This window comes from Pseudophryne corroboree, chromosome 4 (assembly GCF_028390025.1).
Source record: "Pseudophryne corroboree isolate aPseCor3 chromosome 4, aPseCor3.hap2, whole genome shotgun sequence".
NCBI lineage: Eukaryota > Metazoa > Chordata > Amphibia > Anura > Myobatrachidae > Pseudophryne > Pseudophryne corroboree.
Window position 1 is genome coordinate 301719935 of NC_086447.1, and position 18941 is coordinate 301738875.

Genomic DNA, 18941 nt, shown 5'->3' on the forward strand with positions numbered 1-18941 from the left:
GGAGGGTCATAGTGGGAGGAGCCAGTGCACACCAGGTAGTCATAAATCTTTCTAGAGTGCCCAGCCTCCTTCGGAGCCCGCTATTCCCCATGGTCCTTTCGGAGTTCCCAGCATCCACTACGGACTACGAGAAATAGATTTACCGGTGAGTAAAATCTTATTTTTTAGATTTTTTTTTTTTTTACAGGAGGCTGTTGGCAACAGCCTGCCTACAGCGAGGGACTGAGGGGGGGAGCAGTGTCCACCCTGCGGGGTCTGAGCCACTGATTCCGTTGACTGGACACTGAGCTCCAGAGGGGTTGGATCGGTCTCCTCCGCAGCGGACCGCTCACCCCAGCAGCATGCCTCCAACCCCTTACTGTGCTGAAGAGTGGTGAGTGAGTCACCGACAAGCAAGCGGGATGGGGGTAGGCGGTGTGAAGATGGCGGCAGCGGGGAGGGAGCACTGTGCTAACTGCGCTCCTGGGAAGGCTCAGAGGCACACAGTGCGGCACTGTGAGGGGCGCCCTGTGCCAGCGCTTACCCCCACACTAGTCCGCAAGTCTGTCGGGGTCTGCTGATCTCAGCCAGCAAGTTTCCTCAGGCCAGTATAAAATTGGAAAATCGAGAAGACCGTGCCATTAAGGGAGCAGAGCTTCTCCTCAGAGCGGACCCAGCAGCGTTCCAGCACCATTTTCCTGCCTGCACAGCGCTGGATGGAAGATCAGGTCCCTCCACAGCAGCTCCATCTGTCTGTACACGGTACTAGGGGGTTGTAGAAGGGAGTGGAGGCTGTAAAACGACTGTCTCCTATTAAGGGACACAGTCTGCGCTGGTAAGGGGTTGCCTTTTACTAAAAGCGCTGTATTGTGGGTTGACTCCGATCTCTGTGTCTCTTGCCTTTCTTGGGGGGGAAACTCTGTCTGCCCCCACCTGTGTGTGTAGTGTTTGGTGGTCTACTTTAGCTATGTCCAGGGACACTGTGTCATATGCTGCAGAGGATTTATCCTCCCAGGATGATCCCATTCCATGTAATCAGTCTAGCACTGGTTTAGCACAGATTCCAGCAAGGGAACCAGAGTGGTTTTCCTCTATCAAAACTTGGATGTCTCAAATTTCTGACAGGGTTGCTAGTAATGAATCGGCAACCCAGGTATTAGAGTTCCATGGCTGTATGGCCTGTGTATGGTACCTCGGGACACCCCACTATATGCCCCCACAAACGTGCGCTTGTGCATGTCACGCAAGGCGACACGGATACAGATTCTGACACTACAGACGGTGATGGGGATGTGTTGCGGGGGTCCGCGTCTTTAGCAAAGGGGGTGCAATTAGTGATAGAGGCTATCAGGGATGTGTTAGATGTTAATGATACCACACCTGAGCAGGTTGAGGAGGCTTTTTTCACTGAAAATAAAAAAGCCTCGCTAACCTTCCATGCGTCAAAGGAGTTGAATGCTAAATTTGAAAAAGCATGTGAAAACCCTGAGAAAAGGTTCCAGATCCCTAGAAGGGTTCATGTAGCTTTTCCGTTCCCTGAGGAGGATAGGAAAAAGTGGGAAAACCCTCCGATTGTTGACGCATCTGTGTCCAGACTCTCAAAGAAGGTGGTTTTTCCTTTTCCGGGATCTACCGCCTTAAAGGTGCCGGCTGATAGAAAGATTGATAATACGCTTAAATCAATGTACACTGCTTCTGGGGCCATATTACGTCCCACTATTGCTAGTGCATGGATTGCAAAAGCAATAGTAAAGTGGTCGGCTACCTAACTTGAGGAATTGTATACGATTGATAGGGATGACGTTGCATTATATTTATGCAACATACATGATTCTGCAGGTTTTATGGTAGAATCCATGAAAGACCTGGGTTCCATGGCTGCGGGAATTTCTTCCATGTCTGTTTCAGCTCGTCGGGGGCTATGGCTGCGCCTGTGGTCGGCTGACGCGGAATCCAGAAGATGTGTGGAGTCGCTACCCTATACAGGTCAGGCTTTCTTTGGATAAGCTCTAGACGCGTGGATATCCACCGCTACAGCGGTTAAGTCTCCGTTTCTCCCCTCAGCAGCACCTGCTCTGAAGAAATCCTTCTCTTCAGATGCACCGCAGTCCTTTCGGCCTAACAAGCCTAGAAAGGCCAGAACATCCAATGCCTTCTTTAGGGGAGGTCGGGTTGAGTCCAAGAAACCTGCCGCTGCAGGTTCCCGGGAACAAAAGCCAGCTTCGGGTACCCCAAAGTCCTCCGCATGACGGTGGACTGCACGCCCCGGTGGTGGGGCCAGTGAGAGCGAGACTCAGACATTTCAGTCATGTCTGGATATCGTCCGGCCTGGATCCCTGGGTAGTAGATATTGTATCTCAGGGATACAGGCTGGAATTTCAAAGTCTCCTTCCGCACTGCTTTTTCAAGTCAGGCTTACCAATTCTGTTGGAGGACAGCACGGTACTACAAGACGCTGTCCAAAAGCTGGTTTAGGCACAGGTCATTGTGCCAGTGCCACCTCACATGCTGACCAAAGGCTACTATTCGAACCTTTTTCGTGGTACCAAAACCGGATGGTTCGGTCAGGCCCATTCTGAAACTCCGTAAGGACCATGGGGAATAGACGGGCTCCGCAGGAGACATGGGCACTAAAAAGAACTTTAGATATGTGTGTGCACAGGCTCCTCCCTCTATGCCCCTCCTCCAGACCTCAGTTTGATACTGTGCCCAGAGGAGACTGGGTGCATTACAGAGAGCTCTCCTGAATTTTGTTAGGTTTTTTATTTTCAGGGAGCCCTGCTGGCAACAGGCTCCCTGCATCGTGGGACGGAGGAGAGAGAAGCAGACCTACTTAAATGCTAGGCTCTTCTTCTTAGGCTACTGGACACCATTAGCTCCAGAGGGAGTCGGAACGCAGGTCTTCCTTCGCTGTTCGTCCCGGAGCCGCGCCGCCGTCCTCCTCACAGAGCCGTAAGATAGAAGCCGGGTGAGTATAAGAAGATAGAAGACTTCAGATCTTCTCAGAGGTAACGCTGCGCGCCATTGCTCCCACACACAACACACAGCGGCAGGCACTGATGGGGTGCAGGGCGCAGGGGGGACGCCCTGGGCAGCAATAATAAACCTCTAGGACTGGCCAGTAATAGGCTCTGCGGACTGAATATTTAAATCCCCCGCCAGTTTTGAAGAAATCAAGCGGGACCGAAGCCCGCCGCTGAGGGGGAGGAGCTTGATCCCTCAGCACTAACCAGCGCCATTTTCTCCACAGCACACCGCTGGGAAGCTGGCTCCCCGGACTCTCCACTGCTGAACACGGTGACAGAGGGTTTTAAAGAAGGGGGGCACATAATTTGGTGCAGTTATTATATAAAGAAAAGCGCTATATATCTGGGATTTTTCCAGGGTCATTGGCGCTGGGTGTGTGCTGGCATACTCTCTCTCTGTCTCTCCAAAGGGCCTTGTTGGGGAACTGTCTCCAGATTACAGATTTCCCTGAGTATGTGGGGTGTTTGTACGCGTGTGTCGGCATGTCTGCAGCGGAGGGCTCTTCTAAGGAGGAGGTGGAGCAAATGAGTGTGGTGTCTCCGTCGGCAACACCGACACCTGATTGGTTGGATATGTGGAATGTCTTAAATGCAAATGTGGCTTTATTACACAAGAGGTTGGACAAAGCGGAGTCCAGGGAATGTACAGGGAGTCCAGCCCTGCCTTTCACTATGACGCAGGGACTTTCTGGGTCTCAGAAGCGCCCACTATCCCAGTAGTTGACACTGATACAGACACGGATTCTGACACCAGTGTCGACTATGATGATGCGAAGTTGCAGCCTAACTTGGCTAAAAGTATTCATTATATGATTATTGCAATAAAGGATGTGTTGCATATAACAGATGACCCCTCGGTACCTGACATGAGAGTACACATGTTTAAAGAAAAGAAGCCTGAGGTTACTTTTCCCCCTTCTCATGAGCTAAATGAGTTGTTTGAAAGGGCTTAGGAAACTCCAGACAAGAAAATTGCAGATTCCCAAGAGGATTCTTATGGCGTATCCTTTCCCGACTAAAGACAGGATACGGTGGGAATCCTCCCCAAGGGTGGACAAAGCGCTGACACGCTTATCCAAAAAGGTAGCGCTGCCATCTCAAGATACCTTCACTGGCTCCCCTTCCCTTTCAGAATCCATTTCAAGCTTCTCACACTCGCTTACAAGTCCTCACCCACTCCTCTCCCATCTACATCTCTGATCTTATCTCCCTTTACATTCCCACACGTCCTCTTCGCTCTGCTAATACACGACGACTTTCCTGCCTACGGATTACCTCCTCCCACTCCTACCTCCAAGATTTTTCACGTGCTGCACCACTTCTCTGGAATTCCCTACCTCTCCCCCTCAGACTCTCCACCTCTCTACAAAACTTCAAACGGACTCTCAAGACCCACTTCTTCACCAAACCCAGCCAAATCTCATCCTAACCCTCTGTTCTACACTCTCCATGTACCCCATCTGTGTCACCGCCTGTCTGTCTACCCCTCCCCTTTAGAATGTAAGCTCTTACGAGCAGGGCCCTCTTCCCTCATGTGCTTATCCTTTCTAACTTTAATAATCTTCAACTGCATCAACTCCAGCAGTCTTCTGCCACCTGATACTTATTCCAGTGTCATCTGCTGATGTACCTATGTATATTTACCCTGTACTTGTCCTATACTGTCATCAACTGTAAGTTGCTGTTTTCCTGTTTGATTATTTATGTACTCTGTAATTGGGCGCTGCGGAACCCTTGTGGCGCCATATAAATAAAGGATAATAATAATACCGCAGCCCTCAAGGATCCTGCTGATTGCAGACAGGAGACTACCTTGAAGTCTATTTACACACATACTGGTACATTACTCAGAACGGCGATAGCGTCGGCTTGGGTTTGTAGCGCTATAGTAGCGTGGACAGATATCTTATCTGCTGATATTGATACGCTGGATAAGGAAACCATTTTATTGACCTTGGGTCATATTAAGGATGCTGTCCTATATATGAGAGATGCTCAGAGAGACGTTGGCCTACTGGGTTCCAGAGCCAACGAGATGGCGATTTCTGCTAGGCGAGCCCTATGGACCCGACAATGGACGGGTGATGCCGACTCGAAGAGGCATATGGAGGTTTTGCCTTACAAGGGTGAGGACTTATTTGGGGAAGGTCTCACGGACCTGGTTTCCACAGCTACTGCAGGTAAATCAACTTTTTTCCTTATGTTTCCTCACAGCCTAAGAAAACGCCACATTATTAGATGCAGTCCTTTCGGTCGCATAAATCCAAGAGAGTACGGGGATCCTCCTTTCTTGCCAGAGGTAAGGGCAAGGGGAAAAAGCTGCCAACTACAGCTCGTTCCCAGGAGCAGAAGTCCTCCCCGGCTTCTACAAAATCCACCGCATGACGCTGGGGCTCCGCTGAGGGAGTCCGCTCCAGTGGGGGCACGTCTTCGACTTTTCAGCCACGTCGGGGTTCAATCACAGGTGGATCCCTGGGCAATAGACATTGTTTCCCAGGGTTACAAGCTGGAATTCGAAGAGGTGCCTCCTCGCTGGTTTTTCAAATCGGCCCTACCGGCTTCTTCCCCAGAGAAGGAGGAAGTTTTAGCAGCAATTCAAAAATTGTATCTTCAACAAGTGGTGGTCAAGGTTCCCCTGCTTCAGCAGGGGATGGGGTATTACTCAACCCTGTTTGTGGTCCCGAAACTGGACGGTTCGGTCAGACCCATTCTGAATTTAAAATCCTTAAACCTATACTTAAAAAGTTTTAAATTCAAGATGGAATCACTCAGAGCGGTCATCGCCAGCCTGGAAGGGGGGGGGGATTATATGGTGTCCCTGGACATAAAGGATGCATACCTTCATGTCCCCATATATCCGCCTCATCAGGCGTTCCTGAGATTTGCTGTACAGGATTGTCCTTTGAGAATATGAAAGGAGACAAGAAAAAGTGACCTTGGTTGGGAGCACTCACTCCCGGAGAAATACTTACAATTATGATATATGTATGAGTAGTAATGTAACAATAGAATAATTAAGTTAAAACGTAACTTTTATTAGTCTATATTTCATAAAAAATTAGGTACACTAATTGAAATGACTAGGGAAGTGAAAAAACAAAAGATACCCGATTACTATTAGAATGGCTTTGAACTTTCTAAGCCATACATAAATTCAGTCTGCGAACATTTTGATGGATTGTTACTGTGGTGTTTCAGTATCTGGCAAGCATATGCCCATCCTTCCGTGGATTCAGTGCAGTCACCAATTCAATTCCACTGGAAACCTACAACACCAGGTATTCCTAGGTGGTCTCCCACTGAAGTACTGACCCGGCCCAACACTGTATTGCCTCCAAGATCAGACGGGGTTGGGCATACCCAGTGTGGTATGGTAGTAGGTGACGTGTGAAACAAAGGGCAGCGAGTGCAGTTATTATGTAAAGGATGTGTGTTATTGTACCAGTTTAGCTGCATATATTCCCCCTATTAAATATTTTGTTGACCCTCATTGCACCAATTAGCGACCCAGACACATGGGTGTGCAGAGGTTAAATCATATGGTCAACAGGGGTTGATGACATAAGCCTCTGTTTTTTCTGTATGGAGCGTGAGGCAAGACAAGGAAAATAGCCTATTATAATTTTAAGGCATGTACATTAGACAGACACAAATTTAGATGAAAAAGAGTGTCAGTTATTTCAGATTGAAACTACTTTTCATGAAAGCCTTGATTGGGTGATATTTTCTGATACGTAAATATAAATAGAGAAATTGTCCATGCTGAATATCGAGTATGGTATTTAATTTGTATCAGAGGGCGGAAAAACTCGCTTATAATGGCACAAAGATAAATCAGTAAATGTGCTTCAAAAAGTATTTGTTGCAATATTAGACAGTGCAATCATAAGCAGTCGCATACCAGCAGCTGATACAACAGGTACAAATGTTGCCATAGATCTGACATGGACTGATACTTGGAAGCCAAATGTAAGTTGTAAAGAGAAACACACACCGCTGCAACTACAGCTGCCCTGCACTATATTATAAGTATGTTATCAATCTATGTCTTTATAAACATACAAAACAGCCTGAGTGATTTACAAGCCAAAATTGGCGGCTGAGTGCCACGAGTAATAGTGCAGTTAATCATATAAAATACCTGTGATGATTGGTTATGTGCTTGAAAAAATACTTGCTGCCAATTTACATATTTAAAACATGCAGAACAGCTTAAATCATTTGCAAGCCAAATGTAGCACCTAAATACCACAGGTAACGGTGCAGTTAGTCATACACAGCACCTAAAACATGCAGAACAGCTTAAAACATTTGCAAGCCAAACTTAGCTGCTGAATTTCCACGGGTAACGGTGCAGTTAATCATAAACAGCACCAGCGATGATTAATTTTAGCATATGCTTGATATTAATGACCAGCATAGTAGAATAGCCCAAATAGGCGTATGGCTATATAATAACAAAAAAGAGAAAGTGAGCAGGGGGGAAGGGGGAAGAGATACTTATTGGGCTGTGCGCCTCCCCGTCCCGTCAGGTGCCGCCGAAGTCCATGCAATATGCAGACTGGACGCCTCGCCCGATCTCCTCTCCTCTGTCGCTGGTCTAAGTCCGGTCACGTGAGAGCGCTCTCAGTGACCCTTAATCACGTACCCAACGTACGTTTCGCAGTGAGCTTGTTCACGGGTAGCGTGAGCAATTGTGGCGCCGGGGATAGCAATATATTGAGAGATGCCACCAATCATGGCTCTAGTAGCTGAATTAACACAGCAGAGTCATATATTTAGTAATGCTGTGCCTAGCGCCGGGGAAACCTGAGCTTAATATAAGGCCAATGTACTCTTATTAATTGAGCAGCTTGAACATGCTAAAATTCTACCATTTGCGGGGAGCATAAGATGCAAGCTTAATTAAAGAGAAATGAGTCTAATAATTGAAAGAAATTTGTTGTATGAAATGGGAGTATCTTACAGTCATGATGCGATTGTATATGTGTGTAGATTCCAAAATGAGAAACAAAAAAAGCAGCATCATACCTCTAATCCACAATAGTACTATAGTAAGCGATTTGAAATATGTGATTAATGAATTACTAAAAAATATATTAGGAGAAAGAAAAAATACCAGTAGTTGGAATGTCCTTATTGGACAAAAAAGATCACCTCTGTGGCACGACATTTCCTGTATCACCATGCCGGCCGATGGGACGAACTCAAAGTATGTGGTCTAGAAAAAGTGAAACTGGGCATACGTGGAGGTGACTGGACCAACCTACTCCTACGCAAGGAATGCGAATGGACCTTTAAATTAGACTCCCTGCATCCACAGGGTTTAAATGAAACAATGAACTTTGGTGCTTTCCTCCCAATTTAAGCATGTATCCACACTTCTCCCCCTCTCCTTCTTCCCACTGCCAATATGCACGTCTACCTATTATATCTTGGCACCTTTTCTTTCTACACTCTTTTTACTTTGAAAGGCCCTGTTTTGGCACCTTTTTTTCATTCTGGTTTCACGTTCTTTTTCTCCATTTCGGGCCCAATCCATCTCTACCTGCATACCAGACGCTACACAATTTCATCCTATTATACTTCCACACTTCCAATATTCACAATAGCACTTGTCATGCACACACTCACCGATCCCTTGCACACTCATCATACTTTATCTCTTTCTTTTCACTTCCCTTCCCCTCCACCTATATAGCTCAGATTTTTGTTCACTTACTTATTCACCTAGTTACTACAAATTCAATCACTGTCACATCAAATTAGGGTATTAAAATAGGCAGGGGGTGCGCCGACCCTGTCACATATCAAAGGCAGTTGGAACATGCATAAAATTCATTAGTATTGCATGGCATTATTATCAAAAAAAAAATTCCCCTCATATTGGGCATTTTTCATTACCGGTTTACAATTTTATTTATATTTTTTATTTTTTTGTGGTTCAGAAATAAGCAACAACTTTTCCTTATACGCTAAAATCTTTTTTAGTCTTTTCTTGCTTTGTTAAGAAACCTCCTTTATGCCAATATTCTATCCAAGTATTCACATTCCTTAGTATTATAGGTAACCAGCATAAAATTAAGAAAATGGTCCTTTTTTGTCCTATATGGACTTTCCAACTACTGGTATTTTTTCTTTCTCCTTATATATTTTTTAGTAATTCATTAATCACATATTTCAAATCGCTTACTATAGTACTATTGTGGAATAGAGCTATGATGATGATTTTTTTGTTTCTCATTTTGGAATCTACACACATATACAATCGCATCATGACTGTAAGATACTCCCATTTCATACAACAAATTTCTTTCAATTATTAGACTCATTTCTCTTTAATTAAGCTTGCATCTTATGCTCCCCGCAAATGGTAGAATTTTAGCATGTTCAAGCTGCTCAATTAATAAGAGTACATTGGCCTTATATTAAGCTCAGGTTTCCCCGGCGCTAGGCACAGCATTACTAAATATATGACTCTGCTGTGTTAATTCAGCTACTAGAGCCATGATTGGTGGCATCTCTCAATATATTGCTATCCCCGGCCCACAATTGCTCACGCTACCCGTGAACAAGCTCACTGCGAAACGTACGTTGGGTACGTGATTAAGGGTCACGGAGAGCGCTCTCACGTGACCGAACTTAGACCAGCGACAGAGGAGAGGAGATCGGGCAAGGCGTCCAGTCTGCATATTGCATGGACTTCGGTGGCTCGGCGGCACCTGACGGGACGGGGAGGCGCACAGCCCAATAAGTATCTCTTCCCCCTTCCCCCCTGCTCACTTTCCCTTTTTTGTTATTATATAGCCATACGCCTATTTGGGCTATTCTACTATGCTGGTCATTAATATCAAGCATATGCTAAAATTAATCATCGCTGGTGCTGTTTATGATTAACTGCACCGTTACCCGTGGAAATTCAGCAGCTAAGTTTGGCTAGCAAATGTTTTAAGCTGTTCTGCATGTTTTAGGTGCTGTGTATGACTAACTGCACCGTTACCTGTGGTATTTAGGTGCTACATTTGGCTTGCAAATGATTTAAGCTGTTCTGCATGTTTTAAATATGTAAATTGGCAGCAAGTATTTTTTCAAGCACATAACCAATCATCACAGGTATTTTATATGATTAACTGCACTATTACTCGTGGCACTCAGCCGCCAATTTTGGCTTGTAAATCACTCAGGCTGTTTTGTATGTTTATAAAGACATAGATTGATAACATACTTATAATATAGTGCAGGGCAGCTGTAGTTGCAGCGGTGTGTGTTTCTCTTTACAACTTACATTTGGCTTCCAAGTATCAGTCCATGTCAGATCTATGGCAACATTTGTACCTGTTGTATCAGCTGCTGGTATGCGACTGCTTATGATTGCACTGTCTAATATTGCAACAAATACTTTTTGAAGCACATTTACTGATTTATCTTTGTGCCATTATAAGCGAGTTTTTCCGCCCTCTGATACAAATTAAATACCATACTCGATATTCAGCATGGACAATTTCTCTATTTATATTTACGTATCAGAAAATATCACCCAATCAAGGCTTTCATGAAAAGTAGTTTCAATCTGAAATAACTGACACTCTTTTTCATCTAAATTTGTGTCTGTCTAATGTACATGCCTTAAAATTATAATAGGCTATTTTCCTTGTCTTGCCTCACGCTCCGTACAGAAAAAACAGAGGCTTATGTCATCAACCCCTGTTGACCATATGATTTAACCTCTGCATACCCATGTGTGTGGGTCGCTAATTGGTGCAATGAGGGTCAACAAAATATTTAATAGGGGGAATATATGCAGCTAAACTGGCACAATAACACACATCCTTTACATAATAACTGCACTCGCTGCCCTTTTTTTCACACGTCACCTACTACCATACCACACTGGGTATGCCCAACCCCGTCTGATCTTGGAGGCAATACAGTGTTGGGCCGGGTCAGTACTTCAGTGGGAGACCACCTAGGAATACCTGGTGTTGTAGGTTTCCAGTGGAATTGAATTGGTGACTGCACTGAATCCACGGAAGGATGGGCATATGCTTGCCAGATACTGAAACACCACAATAACAATCCATCAAAATGTTCGCAGACTGAATTTATGTATGGCTTAGAAAGTTCAAAGCCATTCTAATAGTAATCGGGTATCTTTTGTTTTTCACTTCCCTAGTCATTTCAATTAGTGTACCTAATTTTTTATGAAATATAGACTAATAAAAGTTACGTTTTAACTTAATTATTCTATTGTTACATTACTACTCATACATATATCATAATTGTAAGTATTTCTCCGGGAGTGAGTGCTCCCAACCAAGGTCACTTTTTCTTGTCTCCTTTCATATTCTCAAATACGTTTGGACCTTTGGGAGCACTGCTGACAATCACCAGTTTTTTCTACCCACAGATATATTTTTTCTTATTAGTAGAAGGTGATTTATTTTAGACTATTGTCTAAACTGTCAGCTTTTCTCGGAGATAACCTTTTTTTCACTTTTTTTCACTTTATTTCATTTTTTATTACTATCCATATTTTTTCCTGTGCGGCATCCCCAACCCCCCCCCCAGGATTGTCCTTTCCAATTTCAGACGTTGCCGTTTAGGCTTTCCACGGCCCCGAGGATTTTCACCAAGATAATGGCGGAAATGATGGTGCTCCTGTGCAAGCAGGGAGTCACAATTATCCCGTACTTGGACGATCTCCTAATAAAAGCGAGATCAAGAGAGCAGTTGCTGAACAGCGTGGCACTCTCCCTGAGGGTGTTGCAGCAGCACGGCTGGATTCTCAATCCCCCGAAGTCACAGTTGGTTCTAACGACCCGTTTGCCTTTCTTAGGCATGATACTGGATACAGACCAGAAAAGGGTTTTTCTCCCGATGGAAAAGGCCCAAGAACTCCTGAACTTGGTCAGGGACCTCTTGAAGCCAAAAAGGGTGTCTGTGCATCACTGCACTCGAATTCTTGGAAAGATGGTGGCGTCTTACGAGGCCATTCCATTCGGCAGGTTCCATGCTAGGACTTTTCAGTGGGACCTTCTGGACAAGTGGTCCGGGTCGCATCTACAGATTCATCAGATGATCAGCCTGTCCCCCAGGGCCAGGGTATCTCTCCTGTGGTGGCTGCAGAGTGGAATTAAAGTATCTCATTTGGAAAGTGGTCATGTTGTTGGCCTTGGCATCGGCAAGGCGAGTGTCTGGGTTGGCGGCTTTATCTCATAAAAGCCCCTATCTGATTTTCCATGTGGATAGAGCGGAGTTGCGGACTCGTCCTCAATTTTTGCCAATGGTGATTTCCTCTTTTCATATGAACCAACCTATTGTGGTGCCTGTGGCTACGCGGGACTTGGAGGATTCAGAGTCCCTTGATGTGGTTAGGGTATTAAAAATGTATGTAGCCAGAACGGCTCGGGTTAGGAAAACAGAGGCACTGTTTGTCCTGTATGCAGCCAACAAAGTTCGCGCTCCTGCTTCTAAGCAGACCATTGCTCGCTGGATCTGTAACACGATTCAGCAGGCTCATTCTACGGCTGGATTGCCGTTACCAAATTCAGTAAAGTCCCATTCCACTAGGAAGGTGGGCTCTTCTTGGGCGGCTGCCCGAGGTGTTTCGGCATTACAGCTCTGCCGAGCGGCGACTTGGTCGGGTTCAAACACCTTTGCAAAGTTCTACAAATTTGATACCCTGGCTGATGAGGACCTCATGTTTGCTCAGTCGGTGCTGCAGAGTCATCCGCACTCTCCCGCCCGTTTTGGAGCTTTGGTATAATCCCCATGGTCCTTATGGAGTCCCCAGCATCCTCTAGGACGTAAGAGAAAATAAGATTTTAAACCTACCGGTAAATCATTTTCTCCTAGTCCGTAGAGGATGCTGGGCGCCCGTCCCAGTGCGGACTAAATTCTGCAAGACTTGTATATAGTTTTGGCTTACATAAGGGTTATGTTACAGTTTTGATCAGTCTCGGGCTGATGCTGTTTTGTTTCATACTGTTAACTGGTTCGTATATTCCATGTTATACGGTGTGGATGGTGTGGGCTGGTATGAATCTTGCCCTTGGATTAACAAACATCCTTTCCTCGTACTGTCAGTCTCCTCTGGACACAGTTTTTCTAACTGAGGTAAGGAGGAGGGGCATAGAGGGAGGAGCCAGTGCACACCCATATCTAAAGTACTTTTTAGTGCCCATGTCTCCTGCGGAGCCCGTCTATTCCCCATGGTCCTTACGGAGTCCCCAGCATCCTCTACGGACTAGGAGAAAAAGATTTACCGGTAGGTTTAAAATCTTATTTTAAAGAAGCTCAAGTTCAAGATGGAGTCTCACAGGGCGGTGATATCAGGTCTGGATAAGGGGGAATTCCTGGTATCGCTGGATATCAAGGACGCATACCTCCACATTCCGATCTGGCTGCCGCGTCAGGCTTATCTCTGTTTCGCACTGCAGGACTGTCATTTCCAGTTCCGGGCCCTGCCATTCGGCCTCTCCACAGCACCGAGGGTGTTTACCAAGGTAATGGCAGAAATGATGATTCTTCTCCGCAGGCAGGGGGGGGGAACATCATTCTATATCTGGACGATCTGCTGATAAAGGCATCGTCCAAGGAGAAGCTACTGCAGTCCATTGTTCTCACAACGCGACTGCTCCAGAGTCACGGTTGGATTCTGAATCTTCCAAAGTCACATTTGGAACCAACCCAGAGGTTGTCATTTCTGGGAATGATCCTGGATATGGAAGTGCAGAGGGTGTTTCTTCTGCAGGAAAAGGCGTTGGTGATACAAGCTATGGTCCGGGATGTCCTGAAGCCACCCTGGGTGTCTGTTCATCAATGCATTCGCCCTATTTGGAAAGATGGTGGCCTCTTACGAGGCTCTCCAGTACGGGAGGTTCCACGCTCGGACCTTCCAACTAGATCTCCTGGACAAGTGGTCGGGATCTCACCTCCACATGCACCAGAGAATTTGTCTGTCGCCAAGGGCACGGTCTTCTTCAGGCGTCCCCTCTTCTGAGAAATCGGGCCATTCAGGTGCAGTCGGACAATGTAACAGTGGCTTACATAAACCGACAAGGCGGAACGAAGAGCAGAACGGCAATGTCAGAGATCACAAGAATACTCCTCTGGACAGAAAAACACGCATTTGCGCTGTCAGCCATCTTTATTCTGGGAGTAGACAACCGGGAAGCAGACTTCCTCAGCAGACACGATCTCCATCCAGGAGAGTGGGGACTCCATCCGGGGTTGGGGTTCCCAGGGTACTCATCGACCGGGATCTAAGCCGGCCTAAAAAGCCTCAGCCTGACTATCTCAGGGACGTTTGGGTAGTATCCAAAACGGATCTGTGGGTAAGCAGTGTCGTACCCAGGGGTTATGTTCTGGACCTTCAGACAGCAGCGGGGTCTCTGGTTCTACTCGACTCTATTCCTGGCGGACAAGCCGGACTGCTCGTTCCGCCCGATCCTCAACTTAGTTGTTGAACCCATACCTTCACTTAGACAAATTCAAAATGGAATCTATCCTCTCAGTCATCTTGTCCATAGAAACTAAAAATTAGTTAGAACGCATACCTGCATGTACCCATTTGGACAGGACACTTCTTCGGTTTGCGGTGGGCCCTTACCACTACCTGTTCCAGGCCCTTCCTTTCTGTCTCTATGGCTCTCGGAGTATTCACAAAGATAATGGCTCATGGGATTGCATTATTACGGAAACATGGCGTCAACATCACTCCTTACCTGGACAACTTGCTACTCAAGGCACCGTCTGAGGCTCTGCTCCGGTCGCATATAGACCTAACGTTGGACACGCTCTAATCCCTCGGTTGGCTGATCAACTTTTCCAAGTCAAAACTTCTACCATCGCAACGGATGGTGTTCCTGGGCCTTCTCTTCGACACACTGGTTCAGAGAGTCTTCCTTCCTCCGGACAAGGTAACGGACCTCCAGTCCAGGATACACACTTCTTCAGTTGCCATAGGTCTTGGTGCTCCGATGCATGCAGTTGCTCGGAAAGATGGTACCTGCTTTTGACGTGGTTCTGTTTTCACGCTTCCATGCCAGGATTCTGCAATCTCCAATTCTGTGTGATTGGTCCCCATCGTACTTCAGGTTGGACACACAGCTTCTCCGCCTGTCCGTTCAAACGCGTCACTCTCTCCAGTGGTGGCTTCACACACCAAATCTGACCAACGGATCTCTGTTTTTCCATCTGGATTTGGAATGTGGTTACTACGGACGCCAGTCTCACAGGTTGTGGCGCGGTTTAGTCATCACCATCTTCAGGGTTGGTGATCCAGGTTAGAAACAACACTACCAATCAACATCCTAAAACTTCGGGCCATTCACAATGCATCGAGACAGCTTCAGGACCTTCTTCAGGGAATTCCTGTTCGCATACAGTCTGACAACACAACGACCGTTGCTTACATAAACAAGGCGGGACTCGCAGTTGGAGAGCCATGAGAGAGGTAGGCCACATTCTCCGTTGGGCGGAGGTTTGGGTTCCAGCGTCGTCACCACAGTTTGCCATGTATGACTTTGACGGCGTAGTTCTTGAAACAACAGTCTTAAGGTCAAAAGGATTGCCCTCTTCTGTTGTGAATACGATGCTTCATGCTAGAAAGGCGGTCACCTCCCAAAATGTATTACCGAATTTGGCATTTGTGGTGTGAGTGCAAGGGTCTCTCGGCTGCGGAGTTTCGCCTCCTCTGCCTTTTGGCCTTTCTCCAAGTCTGTTTGTCAAAAGTCTGCGGCTCTCCTCTCTCAAGGGACAGGTCTCCGTCTAATCTGTTTTCTAACTTTCCGGATGTACGCTGTTTTCTTCTGGGTGTTCTACTGATATACCCACCATAGGTGCCTCCTGTTCCTCCTTGGGATTTGAATTTCGTCCTTACGGCTCTTCAGAAACCGCCATTCGAGCCTCTGGATTTGGTGGGCTTGCGGTTTCTGACTTTAAAGGTGGTGTTTCTTTTAGCAATTGCATCTGCTCAGTGGGTCTCCGAGCTGGCTGCCTTGTCTTGCAAGGCACCTCTTGCCTCTTTTCAGTCTGACCGCATGGTTCTGAGAACGAAAACTTCCCTTTTGCCTAAAGTGGTGTCTGTGTTCCATCTCAACCAAGACATTGTTCAGCTGGCTTTTACTCCTGGTTCTTCGTCTCCGCAGGATACATTGTCCAACCAGGCCAGGAACGATGTTCAGGCTTTGAAGATTTACTTGTCTCGCACGGTGTTGTTGCGCCGCACAGAGTGTCTTTTGGTCCTTGTAGATGCTCCAAAGCGAGGATGGCCAGCCTCCAAGAACACCATTGCCCGTTGGGGGACATAGACTCTACATCATGTGTATGTATGTATGTATGTATGTGTATATATATATATATATACACACACTCCTTCATATTTACCAGTTCCGGCTCCACTGCAGGCTCACTGGACTTGCGCTGTTGATGCGTCTTGGGCGGTTCGCTGTGGTGTCTCAGTGAAACGGCTGTGCAGGGCTGCGATCTGGTCGTCTGTGCACACCTTTACTAAATGTTTTTTTCTCTAACGTCCTAGTGGATGCTGGGGACTCCGTAAGGACCATGGGGAATAGACGGGCTCCGCAGGAGACTGGGCACTCTAAAGAAATATTTAGTACTATCTGGTGTGCACTGGCTTCTCCCTCTATGCCCCTCCTCCAGACCTCAGTTAGAATCTGTGCCCGGCCAGAGCTGGGTGCTCCTAGTGGGCTCTCCTGAGCTTGCTAGAAAAGAAAGTATTTTGTCAGGTTTTTTATTTTCAGAGAGCTTCTGCTGGCAACAGACTCTCTGCTACGAGTGACTGAGGGGAGAGAAGCAAACCTACTCACGGCAGCTAGGTAGCGCTTCTTAGGCTACTGGACACCATTAGCTCCAGAGGGATCGAACACGGGTACCTAACCTTGATCGTCCGTTCCCGGAGCCGCGCCACCTTCCCCCTCGCAGAGCCAGAAGTACAGAAGCAGCAGAAGCATGAAGACATCGAAATCGGCGGCTGAAGACTCCTGTCTTCACTTAAGGTAGCGCACAGCACTGCAGCTGTGCGCCATTGCTCCCACAGCACACCGCACACTCCGGTCACTGTAGGGTGCAGGGAAGGGGGCGCCCTGGGCAGCAATTAAGTACCTTTTTTGGCAAAATTAGACATATATACAGTCTGGGACTGTATATATGCCCGGGCCCCCGCCATTTTTTCACATTAAAGCGGGACAGAAGCCCGCCGCTGAGGGGGCTGGGCCTTCATCCTCAGCACACCAGCGCCATTTTCTCTTCACAGCTCCGCTGGAAGGACGCTCCCCAGGCTCTCCCCTGCAGTATACAGGTGCAATAGAGGGTAAAAAAGAGAGGGGGGGCACATAAATTTAGACGCAGAGATATATTTAACAGCAGCTACGGGGTAAACACTAAGGTACAGTGTAATCCCTGGGTTATATAGCGCTGGGGTGTGTGCTGGCATACTCTCTGTCTCCCCAAAAGCCTTTGTGGGGTCCTGTCCTCAGTCAGAGCCTGTGTCGACATGTTTGATGAGGAAGGATACGTGGAGGCAAAACAAGTGCAGCTGAGTGTGGTGTCGCCGCCGACGGTGCCGACACCTGATTGGATGGATATGTGGAAGGTGTTAAATGATAATGTAAACTCCTTGCATAACAGATTGGATAAAACTGTAACCTTGGGACAGTCAGGGTCTCAACCCATGCCTGATCCTACAGCGCAGAGGCCGTCAGGGTCTCAAAAGCGCACACTATCCCAGATAGTTGACACAGATGTCGACACGGAATCTGACTCCAGTGTCGATGACGATGAGGCAAAGTTGCAGCCTAAAATGACTAAAGCCATCCGCTACATGATTGTAGCAATGAAGGATGTACTACACATTTCTGAGGAAAATCCTGTCCCTGACAAGAGGATTTATATGTATGGGGAGAAAAAGCATGAAGTGACTTTTCCCCCTTCACATGAATTAAATGAATTATGTGAAAAAGCGTGGGATTCCCCTGACAGGAAGGTGATAATTTCAAAGAGATTACTTATGGCGTATCCTTTCCCGCCAACGGACAGGTTACGCTGGGAATCCTCCCCTAGGGTAGACAAGGCGTTGACACGCTTGTCTAAGAAGGTGGCCCTGCCGTCTCAGGATACGGCCGCCCTAAAGGATCCTTTCCTGAAGTCTGTTTATACACATTCTGGCACACTGCTGAGGTCAGCAATTGCTTCGGCCTGGATGTGTAGTGCGGTAGCTGCATGGACGGATACTCTGTCTGAGGAGATAGATACCCTGGACAGGGACACTGTTCTACTGACCCTGGCACATATCAATGACGCGGTCCTATATATGCGGGATGCCCAGAGGGACATTTGCCTGCTGGGCTCTAGAGTAAACGCAATGTCCATTTCTGCCAGAAGGGTCTTATGGACTCTGCAATGGACAGGGGATACCGACTCTAAAAAACACATGGAGGTTTTACCTTATAAGGGTGAGGAATTGTTTGGGGATGGTCTCTCGGACCTAGTTTCCACAGCTACGGCTGGGAAGTCAAATTTCTTGCCTTATGTCCCTCCACAGCCTAAGAAAGCACCGTATTACCAAATGCAGTCCTTTCGTTCTCAGAAGAGCAAGAAGGTCAGAGGTGCGTCCTTTCTTGCCAGAGGCAGGGGTAGAGGAAAAAAGCTGCACCATGCAGCTAGTTCCCAGGAACAAAAGTCTTCCCCGGCTTCCACTAAATCCACCGCATGACGCTGGGGCTCCACAGGCGGAGCCAGGAGGCGTGGGGGCGCGTCTCCGACATTTCAGCCACCAGTGGGTTCGCTCACAGGTGGATCCTTGGGCTATACAAATTGTGTCTCAGGGATACAAGCTGGAATTCGAGGTGACGCCCCCTCACAGTTACCTAAAATCTGCCTTACCAACTTCCCCCATGGAAAGGAAGATAGTGT

The 18941-nt window shown here is 47.0% G+C and overlaps 1 protein-coding gene and 2 pseudogenes across 5 annotated transcripts in view; 2 read left to right on the forward strand and 1 right to left on the reverse strand.

Moving 5' to 3' along the window:
- ECT2 (epithelial cell transforming 2) overlaps nt 1-18941 on the forward strand; it is a 719104-nt gene that overhangs the window by 436985 nt on the left and 263178 nt on the right. The gene's annotated exons all lie outside the window — the stretch shown is intronic.
- On the reverse strand, nt 6269-6387 carry LOC134911922 (5S ribosomal RNA; annotated as a pseudogene).
- LOC134911923 (5S ribosomal RNA) lies at nt 10878-10996 on the forward strand (annotated as a pseudogene).